Source organism: Canis lupus, chromosome 7 (assembly GCF_003254725.2).
Source record: "Canis lupus dingo isolate Sandy chromosome 7, ASM325472v2, whole genome shotgun sequence".
NCBI classification, from domain to species: domain Eukaryota; kingdom Metazoa; phylum Chordata; class Mammalia; order Carnivora; family Canidae; genus Canis; species Canis lupus.
The window spans coordinates 1,732,818-1,744,326 of record NC_064249.1 but is presented as its reverse complement, the minus strand read 5'-3'; the positions used below and the strand labels follow the sequence as shown (position 1 = coordinate 1,744,326).

Genomic DNA, 11,509 nt, shown 5'->3' with positions numbered 1-11,509 from the left:
CACAGGACTCTACCAGGCTCCACCTCCACTCTCCCCCCACCCAGCGCCCGGAGGAGGAGGGGGAGGCCGCGGTGGCGGGGAGGTGGTGGGCTGGGCCTGGCTTAACCGGTCTCCCTGCCCCAGGGCGCTCTGGACCTGCAGACTGGGGCGAGGTGTGCAAGGCCAGGATGGGGCGCGGGGAGCGGAAGGTTGGGGAGCACGGAGGGAAGTCGGCTGCCAGGAGCAGAGGGGAACGGCTTGCCAGCCCTGAAGGGAACAGGAGCCACCTGAGTGCAGGGCACCAGGGCCACAGGGAGGACACCTGGGCTTTGGGCCTGGCTTTGCCACTAAGCAGGTATGTTACCCTGGAAAAGCCACCTCCCCTTTCTGAGCCTCAGTTTCCTTATCTGTAAAATTAGTTGGTAGGCCACTAAGGTCCCTTTCAACTTTGAAATTTTGGGGTTCCTGGGAGCGGCTTGATACGGCGCCCACTGGATGGCCCCTGCTCTGGCTGCGGCAGGCAGAACCAAGCCCCTCCAGGCACCGTGGGCCTGGCAGGCTCCTGGTGGGGAGGCCTTTGTATTTGTTTCTCCTACCAGGTCTCATGCCTCCTTAATTCCTCACCCCCTGGCTGACCACCCTACCCTCGGTGGGTGCTCGGGAAATGTCTGCTAAATGGAACTGGGGAGAATTGAGTTAAACCTCATTGGACAGCGGGCAGGAGGCACAATGGTGTGACGAAGTCATGGCTCAACGACTGCAGCGCGGATCCCGGTTCCACCCTTCCTAGGTGTGAGGATTCCGGTGCTTGGCTTATCCTCTAGGGGAGCTTCAGTTTCAGTATCCATAAAATGGGGCTGATATCACCTACCTCTCAGGGTTGTGATGAGGGTGTAATGAGTCCATGTTGGCAAAGCACCGGGAACGTGACTAGCCCAAGGAGGGCGAGGGATCTGTAGATGGAGATGGTAGGTCATTCTGGGGGTCAGAGTGTCTGCTTCGGTGAGTAGGCTGGGCAGGGACAGGAGGCCTGCCACGTGGGGGTAGAAAGGACACTTCAGACACTGGAAAAATACCCTCTGACTCCCAATTTCTCTCTTATGTGGAGGTGGCGATGAAAGCAATGGAGCTGAGCCTGTCACCTCCAAGGCATGCCCTTCTGACACCCAACACGAAAGGTGCCCAATGCTAAATTCACTGTTTTGCTCATCTGATGGAAGCCAGGCCTTCATCATCCTGCTTTTCTCAGGCCCCAGATTCTGGTGTCCGATTATCTTTGATTCCGCATCTCCTGTCTCCACATCTAGTCTGTCTGGCTGTCTCCGGGGGGCAGCTATCATCCCCCCCCTCCCCGCCTGCATCCTGCCACAGCCAGCACCCTGCTCCCTGAAATACACTCCCTTCCGCTGTGCTCCTGCTTCCATCCCGTCTTCCTCCAACCCTGTTTTCAGCACGTTGCTCCTTGCTCGGTAGTCCCTGGTAGCACACTGTTGCCTCAGATCCAGACACGCCACCCGGCATCCGAGCCCTGGTCACCATTTTCACCCTCCCCTACTCCGTCTCATCTCTGGTTACTCCCCACCAGCCATCTTTCCCATGTTTGACTTTGCTCACACCAGTCCTCCCATAGGATGTCCTCACCCCCTCAGCCCTGCCAATTCTTACCCTTCATTTCTTTTTTTCTTTCATTTAATTGGAGTTCAATTTGCCAACATATAGCATATCACCCAGTGCTCATCCCATCAAGTGCCCCCCTCAGTGCCTGTCACCCACTCACCCCAACCCCCGCCCACCTCCCCTTCCACCACCCCTAGTTCGTTTCCCGGAGTTAGGAATCTCTCATGTCCTGTCTCCCTCACTGATATTTTCACTTCTTTCCCCTTTATTCCCTTTCACTATTTTTTATATTCCCCAAATGAATGAGACCATATAATGTTTGTCCTTCTCCAATTGACTGACTTCACTCAGCATAATACCCTCCAGGTCCATCCACGTCGAAGCAAATGGTTTCAAAAGGCAGAGGAATATTCCATTGTAAACATAGACCACAGCTTCTCTATCCATCATCTTTCGATGGGCGCCGAGGCTCCTTCCATAGTCTGGCTATTGTGGACATTGCTGCTAGAAACATTACCCTTCATTTCTTTCCAAACCTCTGCCCCAAGGGCTTCTTCTCCAGAAACTTTTCCCGGGGAGCCCTCATTAACCCATTCGCACACTTCCTTCCTGTGCCCTGTGACTAAGAACCAGACTGTTGAGATGAGTCTGAACCTATTTATTCAATTGAATTCCACCAAATGTGCCAAGCACTGTCAAGATGCCCCAGAGGACACAACAGACAAGCCGCAGGTGAACCCTGCTTTCAAGGAGTGTAGAGTCTCACAGAGGAGAAATCATATGGTTGGGGGATGTAACTTCAAATAGAAAGTTATGTGTCATAGAAGAGTTGTCCCCCCTCAAAATATTTTTGAGCACTATATGCCAGGCAGTGTGCTAGTTTCCAGGGATGTGTCCGTAAACAAGATCGACCCCGTCCCTGCTCTCATGGACCTCAAAGCGTATTACAGGAAAATGACAAATCAACAAGTAATGACAATTCCAGGTACGGTGGGGAAGATCTGCAGGGCTGGTGGGAAACCTAGACCAAGGGCCAGAGGAGCCCAGAATGGTAGCGAAGAGGCTTGGAAGGTAGTGGGGGCTACTTGAGCTGGCCCAGGGTAGTAGGCAGAAGAGTGGCCCTGCCCAAAATGTCCACATCCTAATCCCTAGAACCTGTGAATAGATTACCTTCCATGGCAAAAGGGATTTTTACAGATGTAGTTAAATGAAGTTCGTGGGGATGGGGAAAGTAGCCTGGATTATTCAGATGAGCCAAATCTAATTAGAATGAATCCTTTAAAAAGGGAAGCCTTTTCTGGTTATGATGAGAGAAAGAGATGTGACAATGGAAGCAGGGTCAGAGGAATTGAAGATGGCAGGGGCCACGAGCCAAGAAATGAGGGCAACGTCTAGAAGCTGTGAAGAGCAAGGATCAGAATCTCGCCCCCCTTGCCCCTGCCCCAGAGCCTCCAGAAGGAACTTCATTTTAATTCAGTGACAGGTGTGTGGACTTCTGACCTACAGAACTGTGAGATAATAAATCTGTGTTGTTTGAAGCCACCAAATTCATGGTAATTCGTTGCAATAGAAATGAATAGAAAACTAATACAGCCAGGAGGGTGGTCAAGATTTGGAACAGAATTCAGGAGCAGGGTGACAGTGGGGAAGGACATTCCAAGGGGAGGGGGAGTAGGAAGAGCAAAGAGATGGTACCGGGAACATACATGCAGGGGAAGAGCAAATGGTTCAGTTTGGCTCAAACAGGGCAAGTGGATGGGAAGGGAGGACAGAAAGATAAACCAGGGCCAGAACTTCATGACAGCAGAGGATCCATGTGAGCCAGGGAATGACCCCAGGGCCCTGGCTTGGGGTTCCCACAGGGCTAGGACCAGGCAACCTCAGGAATGTACTGCCTCCAGCAGAGGAGGCTGAATGGAGCTCTGAGCTTCCTGCTGCCTCCTCCTGGGACTATCGGTCTCCATCCTGCATCTTGTTCTCCACTCCCAGATTTGAAGCTCTGGGACTTAGACCACAGCCCAGACCCTTGGATTCCTTCTCTGGTGCCTGCCTTTACCCCAACAACCCTAAAATAGCAGTTGGCCTGATAAGGCCAGGTCTTAGTATCTGTGCCAGAGCTGAAGGTCTGGGGTCCTCCTGGGGATGCTTGGTTCTCCTGAGGAGGGACTTGTCGTCACCCCCAAACTGTGCCTGCTATCCCTGACGTCAGTGCCCCGCTCTTTCTCTACGCCCCAGCAAAGCTTATCTGTCCGGTGCCTTTTAGCTCAAGCTCCCAAGAAATGATTAACTGCCTAATTCATGCGCCGGCACCCATGCTCTAGTCCCACCAGGGAATAGCTACAACTAAAGCATCATCCAACCTAAGCAGAGAATGAAGCTCAAGGGCTAGAATTCAGATACTTGTAACAGGCTCTAAGGGGCAGTGATTTGGAGTACAGGCAAGCCCTTGATCTACCTAATAGGAAGTCATCACTCTACTCATAGATGGCGAGTCAGGGCCCCAGGGATGTCCTTGAGATGATGTGGGCACCATCCTCAGATACCCTGGGTATGTCCGCTGTCTCTGACCACAGCAGGATTTTTCAGGCATCAGGGGGCACAGAGCTGAAGGCAGAGGATACCCAGCATAGAGTCGACTCTCCCAGCTTGGCATCAGCCTGAACATGTGAACTCTTTTTTATCTGGATCCCCAAAGTTGCCTTTGCACAGGCAGGCTGCTCTCCCACAACCAACTGGCTAAGATGACCCTTAGCCAAAGAAAAATTGTATTTAATTGAATACAACTCCGAATGAAAGCATTATTCTCTCTAAAGTGTAATACATGACATAGACGTTGCCTAGTCACACACACACGCACGTATGTAGTACACATACACACGTTTAAATTTAAAAATTTAAATTCTGGACCCGCTTTATGCCAGTCATTCTACCAGCAGTTATTTATCAGGCACCATTATGCGTGTGATCTTGCACTAAGTGGCGCCTTTCCCTCTGCTGTGTGTTTCTTGGCTCACCTTCTTCCACTGTGTGTCCTCTCATGGCTACGGGCTTGCTGGCACTGCAGAAGTAGAGAACAACAGTTCACTTTGGGATTCAGTTTTCTTAACCACATCACGTACCTTGGATTCTGTTTGATCAGCTCACGAAAGTACATTAGGCAGGATAGGGTTTAGGTAAGTCCCTGGGCCCAGAAATCATAAGATCTGGGTTCCAGTTTGAATTCACTCATGTCCAAGCACTAGCCCTCTAGGGCCTCAGTTTCTCCCTAAGAGGATTTGTTTGGAATAGCAGCTCTAAATCTTTTTTGGTCTCACGTCCTGTGGAATAATAAGAAATTTATATATTGGGGATGCCCGAGGGTCTCAGTGGTTGGGCCTCTGCCTTCGGCTCAGGGCATGATCCCAGAGTCCCAGGATCGAGTCCCACGTCGGGCTCCCTGCATGGAGCCTGCTTCTCCCTCTGCCTGTGTCTCTGCCTCTCTCTCTGTGTGTCTCTCATGAATAAATAAATAAAATCTTAAAAAAAAAAGAAATCTATATATTGGTCTCTGCCATGGTTCCTGATAGAATTCCTAAAATCCTTTAATTTTCGGAATGACAGCAATATCTGGCATACACTCCTAAGCCCTCGGGAATTCCTGGCTGATGGGAGCATCTTTTGTTCTAATAAAGTGACTCTTCCTGGGCTCCTGGGTGAGGGCTGATGACTAGGAAGGCCAAGCCAGGAGCGCCTGGGTGGCTCACGTGGTTAAGCAACTGCCCTTGGCTCATGGTCATGATCTCAAGGACCTGGGACTGAGTCCTGAGTCTCCCTCTGTCCTTCACTCTGCTCATGCTCTCTCATTCTCTCTCTCTCAAAATAAGTAAATAAAGTCTTAATTTTTTTTTTTTTAAAGGAAGACCAAGCCAGGATCAGAAGCTTGGAACTTTGGGCCTCATGCCCTATCTTCTGCAGTGGGAAGAGGGGCTGGAGAATGAGTTAGTAATTGATCGTGCCTGCACGATGAAGCCTCCATAAAAATCTCAAAGTGTAACTCAGAACCTCTGAGTTCCTGAACACATGGAGGTACTGGGAGGGAGATGTGCCCAAGAAGACCGGGAAACTCTGCACCCGTTCCTCACCTCGCCCTCCGCATCTCTGCCATCTGGCTGTTCCTGAGTCGTGTCCTGTGGTACTACTCTACGAATGAAGGTGCAAATTATTGAACCCGAGAAGGGGGCCAGGGGACCCCGATTTACAGCTGGCCGATTGGAAGCACAGGTAAAAATAGGTGACTCGCAACTGGCATCTGAACTAGGGGGAGGGGGACAGTCTTGTGGGACTGAGGCCCTGACCTGTGGGCTCTGCACTAGTTCTGAATAGAGTCAGAATTGAATTGAATTGTGGGATGCCCAGCTGATGTCACGGGACTGCTTGACATGGGCAAAACCCACACGTCTGGCATCAGAAGTGTTGATGTGTGAGTGTGAGCAGAGAAGGGGAAACAGGGGTTTTCCCCTATTTTCATATCCCCTTTACACTCAATATTACTGAGGGCCCCAAAGGGTGTTAGGCGATCCTATCCATCAGTATTAAAACGAAAACTGAGAAATTTAAAAAACAATGTATTTGTTTTAAAATAACAATAATAAAGTCATCATGTCCATAAACATCTTTTGATGTAAAAAAAATCCCCTGTTTTTAAAAAAACAAAAAGTGAGAAGAATGGTATTGTTTTTTGCTTAATCTCCTTAATGTTTGGTTTAATAGAAGACAGCTGGATTCTCACATCTGCTTCTGCATTCAATCAGTCGTGAATTATGTGTCAGCTCTTGTCGTCTGCCTCCGGGAAACCTCCCTGTATGCCTGGAAGAAAATGAGACTGGAAAAGATGATGAGGAAAATAGCTTGACCTTGCAATTGCCCTGAGCCTTGGGAGCCCACATGGTCCTCAGACCATGCTTTGAAAACTGCCGGCTTAGAAGACCCTGATATTTCCACCAGATATGACACTCGCTGGTCTTTCTGAGAATGCTCTGTGCCAGTGTTTTTCAAAATAGACCTCAGAGAATCACACTCCCAGGAATAATTTCATGGGATGTTCCTGTATGTGGGGAAATGTGGTTTCTGTGAGTAAAGGAGTTTGAGAAGCCTTAGTTTAAAGTAAGTTATGTGGATGTATTTTACTGCACGACTTTTTAGGTGCTTCACTATGATAATACTTGTTATGAGTCTCTTTTAAAAAATACTACTGTGTATAGGACTTCCCCCATGGTGTTAGCCAGAAACTCTTTTTTTTTTTTCTCGAGAAGCAACTTTAGTGTAACAAGGGACATAATTTGGGAAATGCTGCTCTAGTGACTTCTGGGTACTTTTTCCAAGTTTTAACAGATCAGATTCTATCAGGAATCCATTTTTCTCTGAATAAAATTCTGTAGGCACACTTTTTGGTTCTTTTAATGCAGAGATTTTATGACAGTCGTTTCTAGGGCTAAGAGAACCTTGGGTTGCTAAAAATTTGGCCTCTAGATAAGTTGCTGAAAATTAAATAGGAAGAAAATGAGCAATTATATTAATAGTAATATATATATACATGTACATGTTGAGCGAATGAATAAGGAGCATTTCTTGAACATCTTCTATATGCCAACATTTTTGAAAACATAGCAATCAAGACTGTGGTATCCGTGGAGTGACAGACACATAGATCAGTGGAACAGAATAGAGAATCCAGGAATAGACCCACACTGATTTTTGACAGAAGTTTGCAAGCAATTCAGTGGAAGAAAGATAGCCTTTTCAACCAATGATGCTGAAACAACTGGACACCCATAAACAAAACAATGCATCTTGACTAAAGTCTCACACTTTATTAAAAAATTACTCAAAATGGATCATGAACTGGGGCACCTGGCTGGCTCAGCTGGTGGAGCATCTGACTCTTGATCTTGGAGTCATGAGTTCAAGCCCCACCTTTGGGTATAGAGATTACTTTTAAAAAGTGGATCATGGGCCTAAATGTAAAATTTTTAGGAAATCTGTAAATTTTTAGGAAAATCTGTAAAATTTTTAGGAAAAAGTTCATAAGAGAGAATTATTAAAATCTAGATCTAACCAAAAACATTCTTACATTTGGATAGTTGGACAGAAAGCACAGTCCATAAAGAAAAAAAAATAAGTCAGACTTTGTAAAAATTAAAAACAGTTGCTCTGCTAAAGACTGTTGACAGGGATCCCTGGGTGGCGCAGCGGTTTGGCGCCTGCCTTTGGCCCAGGGCGCGATCCTGGAGACCCAGGATCGAATCCCACGTTGGGCTCCCGGTGCATGGAGCCTGCTTCTCCCTCCGCCTATGTCTCTGCCTCTCTCTCTCTCTCTCTCTCTCTCTCTCTGTATGACTATCATAAATAAATAAAAATTAAAAAAAAAAGACTGTTGACAGGATGAAGAGAAAAATATTTGCAAATCACATGTGTGACAAAGGATTAGGATCTAGAATATATAAAGAACTTTCAAAACTCAGTAGTAAAAAAATAAAATCAGAAAATGGGCAAAAGACATAGAGAGACATTTCACTGAAGAGAACACAAAGAAGGCAAATAAAAACATGGAAAAATATTCAGCATTGCTAGCCATTTGGGAAATGCAGATTAACACCACAAGGCAGTATCTCTATTTACCTGTAAGAATGGCTAAATTAAAAAAAAAAAAAAAAAAACAGTGACAACACCAAATGCTAGTGAAGATGTGTAGAAATTGGGTCACTCATACATTGCTGGTGGGAAGGTAAAATGTTACAGCTCTCTGGAAAAGAGTCTGGCAGTTTCTTTTAAAATTAAATCCAGAGCTCTCATGAGACTCTAGACAATTATGCTCCTGGACATTTAACCTAGAGAAATGAAGACTTAGGTTCACAAAATCTATACGTAAATGTTTATGGCATCTTTGTTGAAAGTAGCCCCAAACTGGGAGCAGCCCAGATGTTTTTCAATGGGTGAATGGTTAACCAACTGTGGTACCTCCAGACCATGGAATACTGCTCAGCAGTAAGAAGGAATGAACCCTCGATACACACAACAACCTGGATGAATCTCAGGGAATTATGTTGAATTTAAAAAGCCAATTCGAAAAGGTTATATACTTTATGATTCCATTTATACAACGTTCTTAAAATGGCAAAATTATAGAAATGGGGGAAAGAATGAAGAGGTTTCCAGGTATGGAGGAGGGAGTGTTGGTGGCCGGCAGGTGAATATGACTCCAAAAGGGCAACACGATCCTCGCGGTGACAGAAATGTTCTGTGTCTTGACTGTATCAACGTTAATATCCTGTTTGTGATGTTGCACTATTGTTTTACAAGATGCTACCAAACGGGGGGACCTGAGTAACGAGTATAGGTAAGCTTTGTGTGTTAGTTCTTTAACTACGTGTGAATCTATAAATATCTCTAAATAGAAAGTTAAACTTAAAAAAAATTACCTGGATGTCTCAGTGGTTGAGCGTCTGCCTTCAGCTCAGGGCGTGATCCCGGTGTCCTGGGATCGAGTCCCGCATCGGGCTCCCTGCATGGAGCCTGCTTCTCCCTCTGCCTGTGTCTCTGCCTCTCTCTGTGTGTCTCTTGCAAATACATAAATGAAATCTTTAAAAAAATTACCTGAATTGGTCAAGATACAAACTCAAATTTGCTTAAATTATAAGCCAACCCATATCATGGGGCTAATCCATGTCACATTACTAATACTGGACTGGTTTTGACTTAGAAAAATGACAATTTCATACCGGTCAACCTAATACAACAGGAATGTATTGGTTCACGTAAGTGGGAAGTTCGTGTTTTGAACCAGTTTCATTCAGGCACAGAATAATGGATCAAACAATATCTCCATGCCTCTGTCACTCTCTCCATCTCTGACTCTGCTTTCCTACATGAATTGGCTTTATTCTTAGGATCATTCCACACAATTGGAAAAATGCTGCTAATGACCATGGGCCTACATCTTCATGACTGTAGGCATTAAAGAAAAAGTGACCTTATCTAAGTGCATAAATGTGACAAATATCAGGGAAGACTAATTGGATTTGCTTGGGTCACAAGTTGATCCATCAACCAATCGTTGTGTCCATGGTGGCAATTAACCCTGACTGTCCAGCCTGGTCATTCACTCTTCTCTATAGGGGGGACTCTGTGATCAACTCTATCAGGACCAATAGGATACCAAGCAGGCAAAATGACAGTCAATGGATGGATGGATGGATGGATGGATGGCAAGGAAATAACAAATATATGCACTCATGTTTATTGTTTGTTTTTCACAGGGGAGTAAGAGAAGGACCATGCATAATTTATTTTATTCTAAAAGTAAATTTCTCTGTTTAAAGTTTTTCTTTACTAAGCATAGATCACATTTTATTCCTTTTTTGAGGGAAAAAATATATATTCATTACTACCAGGGTACATTTATGAAAGACTAAGGTCTAGGATGGGTGAAGTCTGCCAAAAATTCTAATACTCCAAAGGCTCTTTTATAAAGCCATGTTTGTAACTTAGAGATAGAGGAAGGGGTGGGCCAGCTGCTTGGGTCACAGTGCGTAATGCTCACGGTGAAGAGAGAGGAGAGAGAGCAGGACTTGAGACAGTGTTTTATGTCTGTAGATTCTGCCAAAGGCAATTGTCTTTTTATATGAACAGCAGCCCAAGATGGGTACAGTGATTATAACAGGTTACTCTCAGCCATTCTTCCCCAAATCACATCCCTGGCCATCACAATTTTTTCTAGGTACATTTAGTAATCAGTTTTGTTTTTTTTAAACTCAATTTAAGACAATTTAATTTTTTTTAAGCTTTAATGTCCTGACTGCCTTGTCTCTTAATGCATCTGTGCTGTAAGGGAAGTTCAGTAAAACAGTCCCAACAGGGACCTGCTCCCGGTACATGATTTATTACTTAATGACCAACATGTGGAGGGTTATTTGATTGTTTAGACAGCTAGAGAAGGATCGCATGAGTTGTAAATGTACAATTTGTATAGTTAGAAGAACAATAACTTGTAGGTTGATTATATATATCTTTTTTTTTTTTTTAAAGATTTTTATTTATTTATTCATGATAGTCACAGAGAGAGAGAGAGAGAGGCAGAGACACAGGCAGAGGGAGAAGCAGGCTCCATGCACCGGGAGCCCGATGTGGGATTCGATCCCGGGTCTCCAGGATCGCGCTCTGGGCCAAAGGCAGGCGCCAAACCGCTGCGCCACCCAGGGATCCCTGATTATATATATCTTAATAAGGCCTCTGACTCCATTGTCTTGTTAAGGACTCTCTTTGTACCAGCATTCAAAAGGGAGAGAAAAAACCCCATCCTGCCAAATATTTTGTTTTTTCATTGAATTTCTTTTAATGAAGATCTAACAAATCTATAGTAAAGTACCTAAAGTGTACAGCTCAATCAATTTTTTACTATGTCAGACTCAGGCCTGGGAGTCAGGAGTCCCGGCCCTGTCCCCTGCTCTACTGTTAAAACTCTGTATGATTAAAGGCGGCATGTCCCCTCCCCTGAATTTCAGTTGCCCCAACCATAAGGCGACAGTATTAAAACTAGGCCGGTGTTTCACAAAGCGTGGTGTGCATATGTAAGATGATTCGAAGTATCCATGGAAGAATGTGTTTTTGCTTTGGTTAGTATGCAGTTTCTTTTTTAAACTTCCATATGGAGTTCTACTTCACATACAATAAAACGCACAAATTTTTATTGAACAGTTCAGTGAATTTTTACCTAGGTACACAACATACAGCGCATATAAACCACTTGCAACTCCTCAAAAAGTTCTCTGGGCCCTACCCCAGTCACCATGCATCCCCTGGCTCCCAAGGTAACCAGCACGCTGAGTTCCATCAATATGAACTGGGTTTTTTTGGCCTGTTCTTGAACATCCCGTAA

General features: G+C 45.4%; 1 long non-coding RNA gene across 1 annotated transcript; it reads left to right on the top strand.

Annotated features, from left to right (window-relative positions):
* Positions 1-4: 4 nt before the first annotated feature.
* On the top strand, positions 5-9,617 carry LOC112667090 (uncharacterized). Its single transcript, XR_003141038.3, has 3 exons — positions 5-334; positions 5,492-5,856; positions 6,346-9,617. It is a non-coding gene; the product is annotated as an uncharacterized LOC112667090 (long non-coding RNA).
* The last annotated feature ends 1,892 nt before the right edge of the window (positions 9,618-11,509 follow it).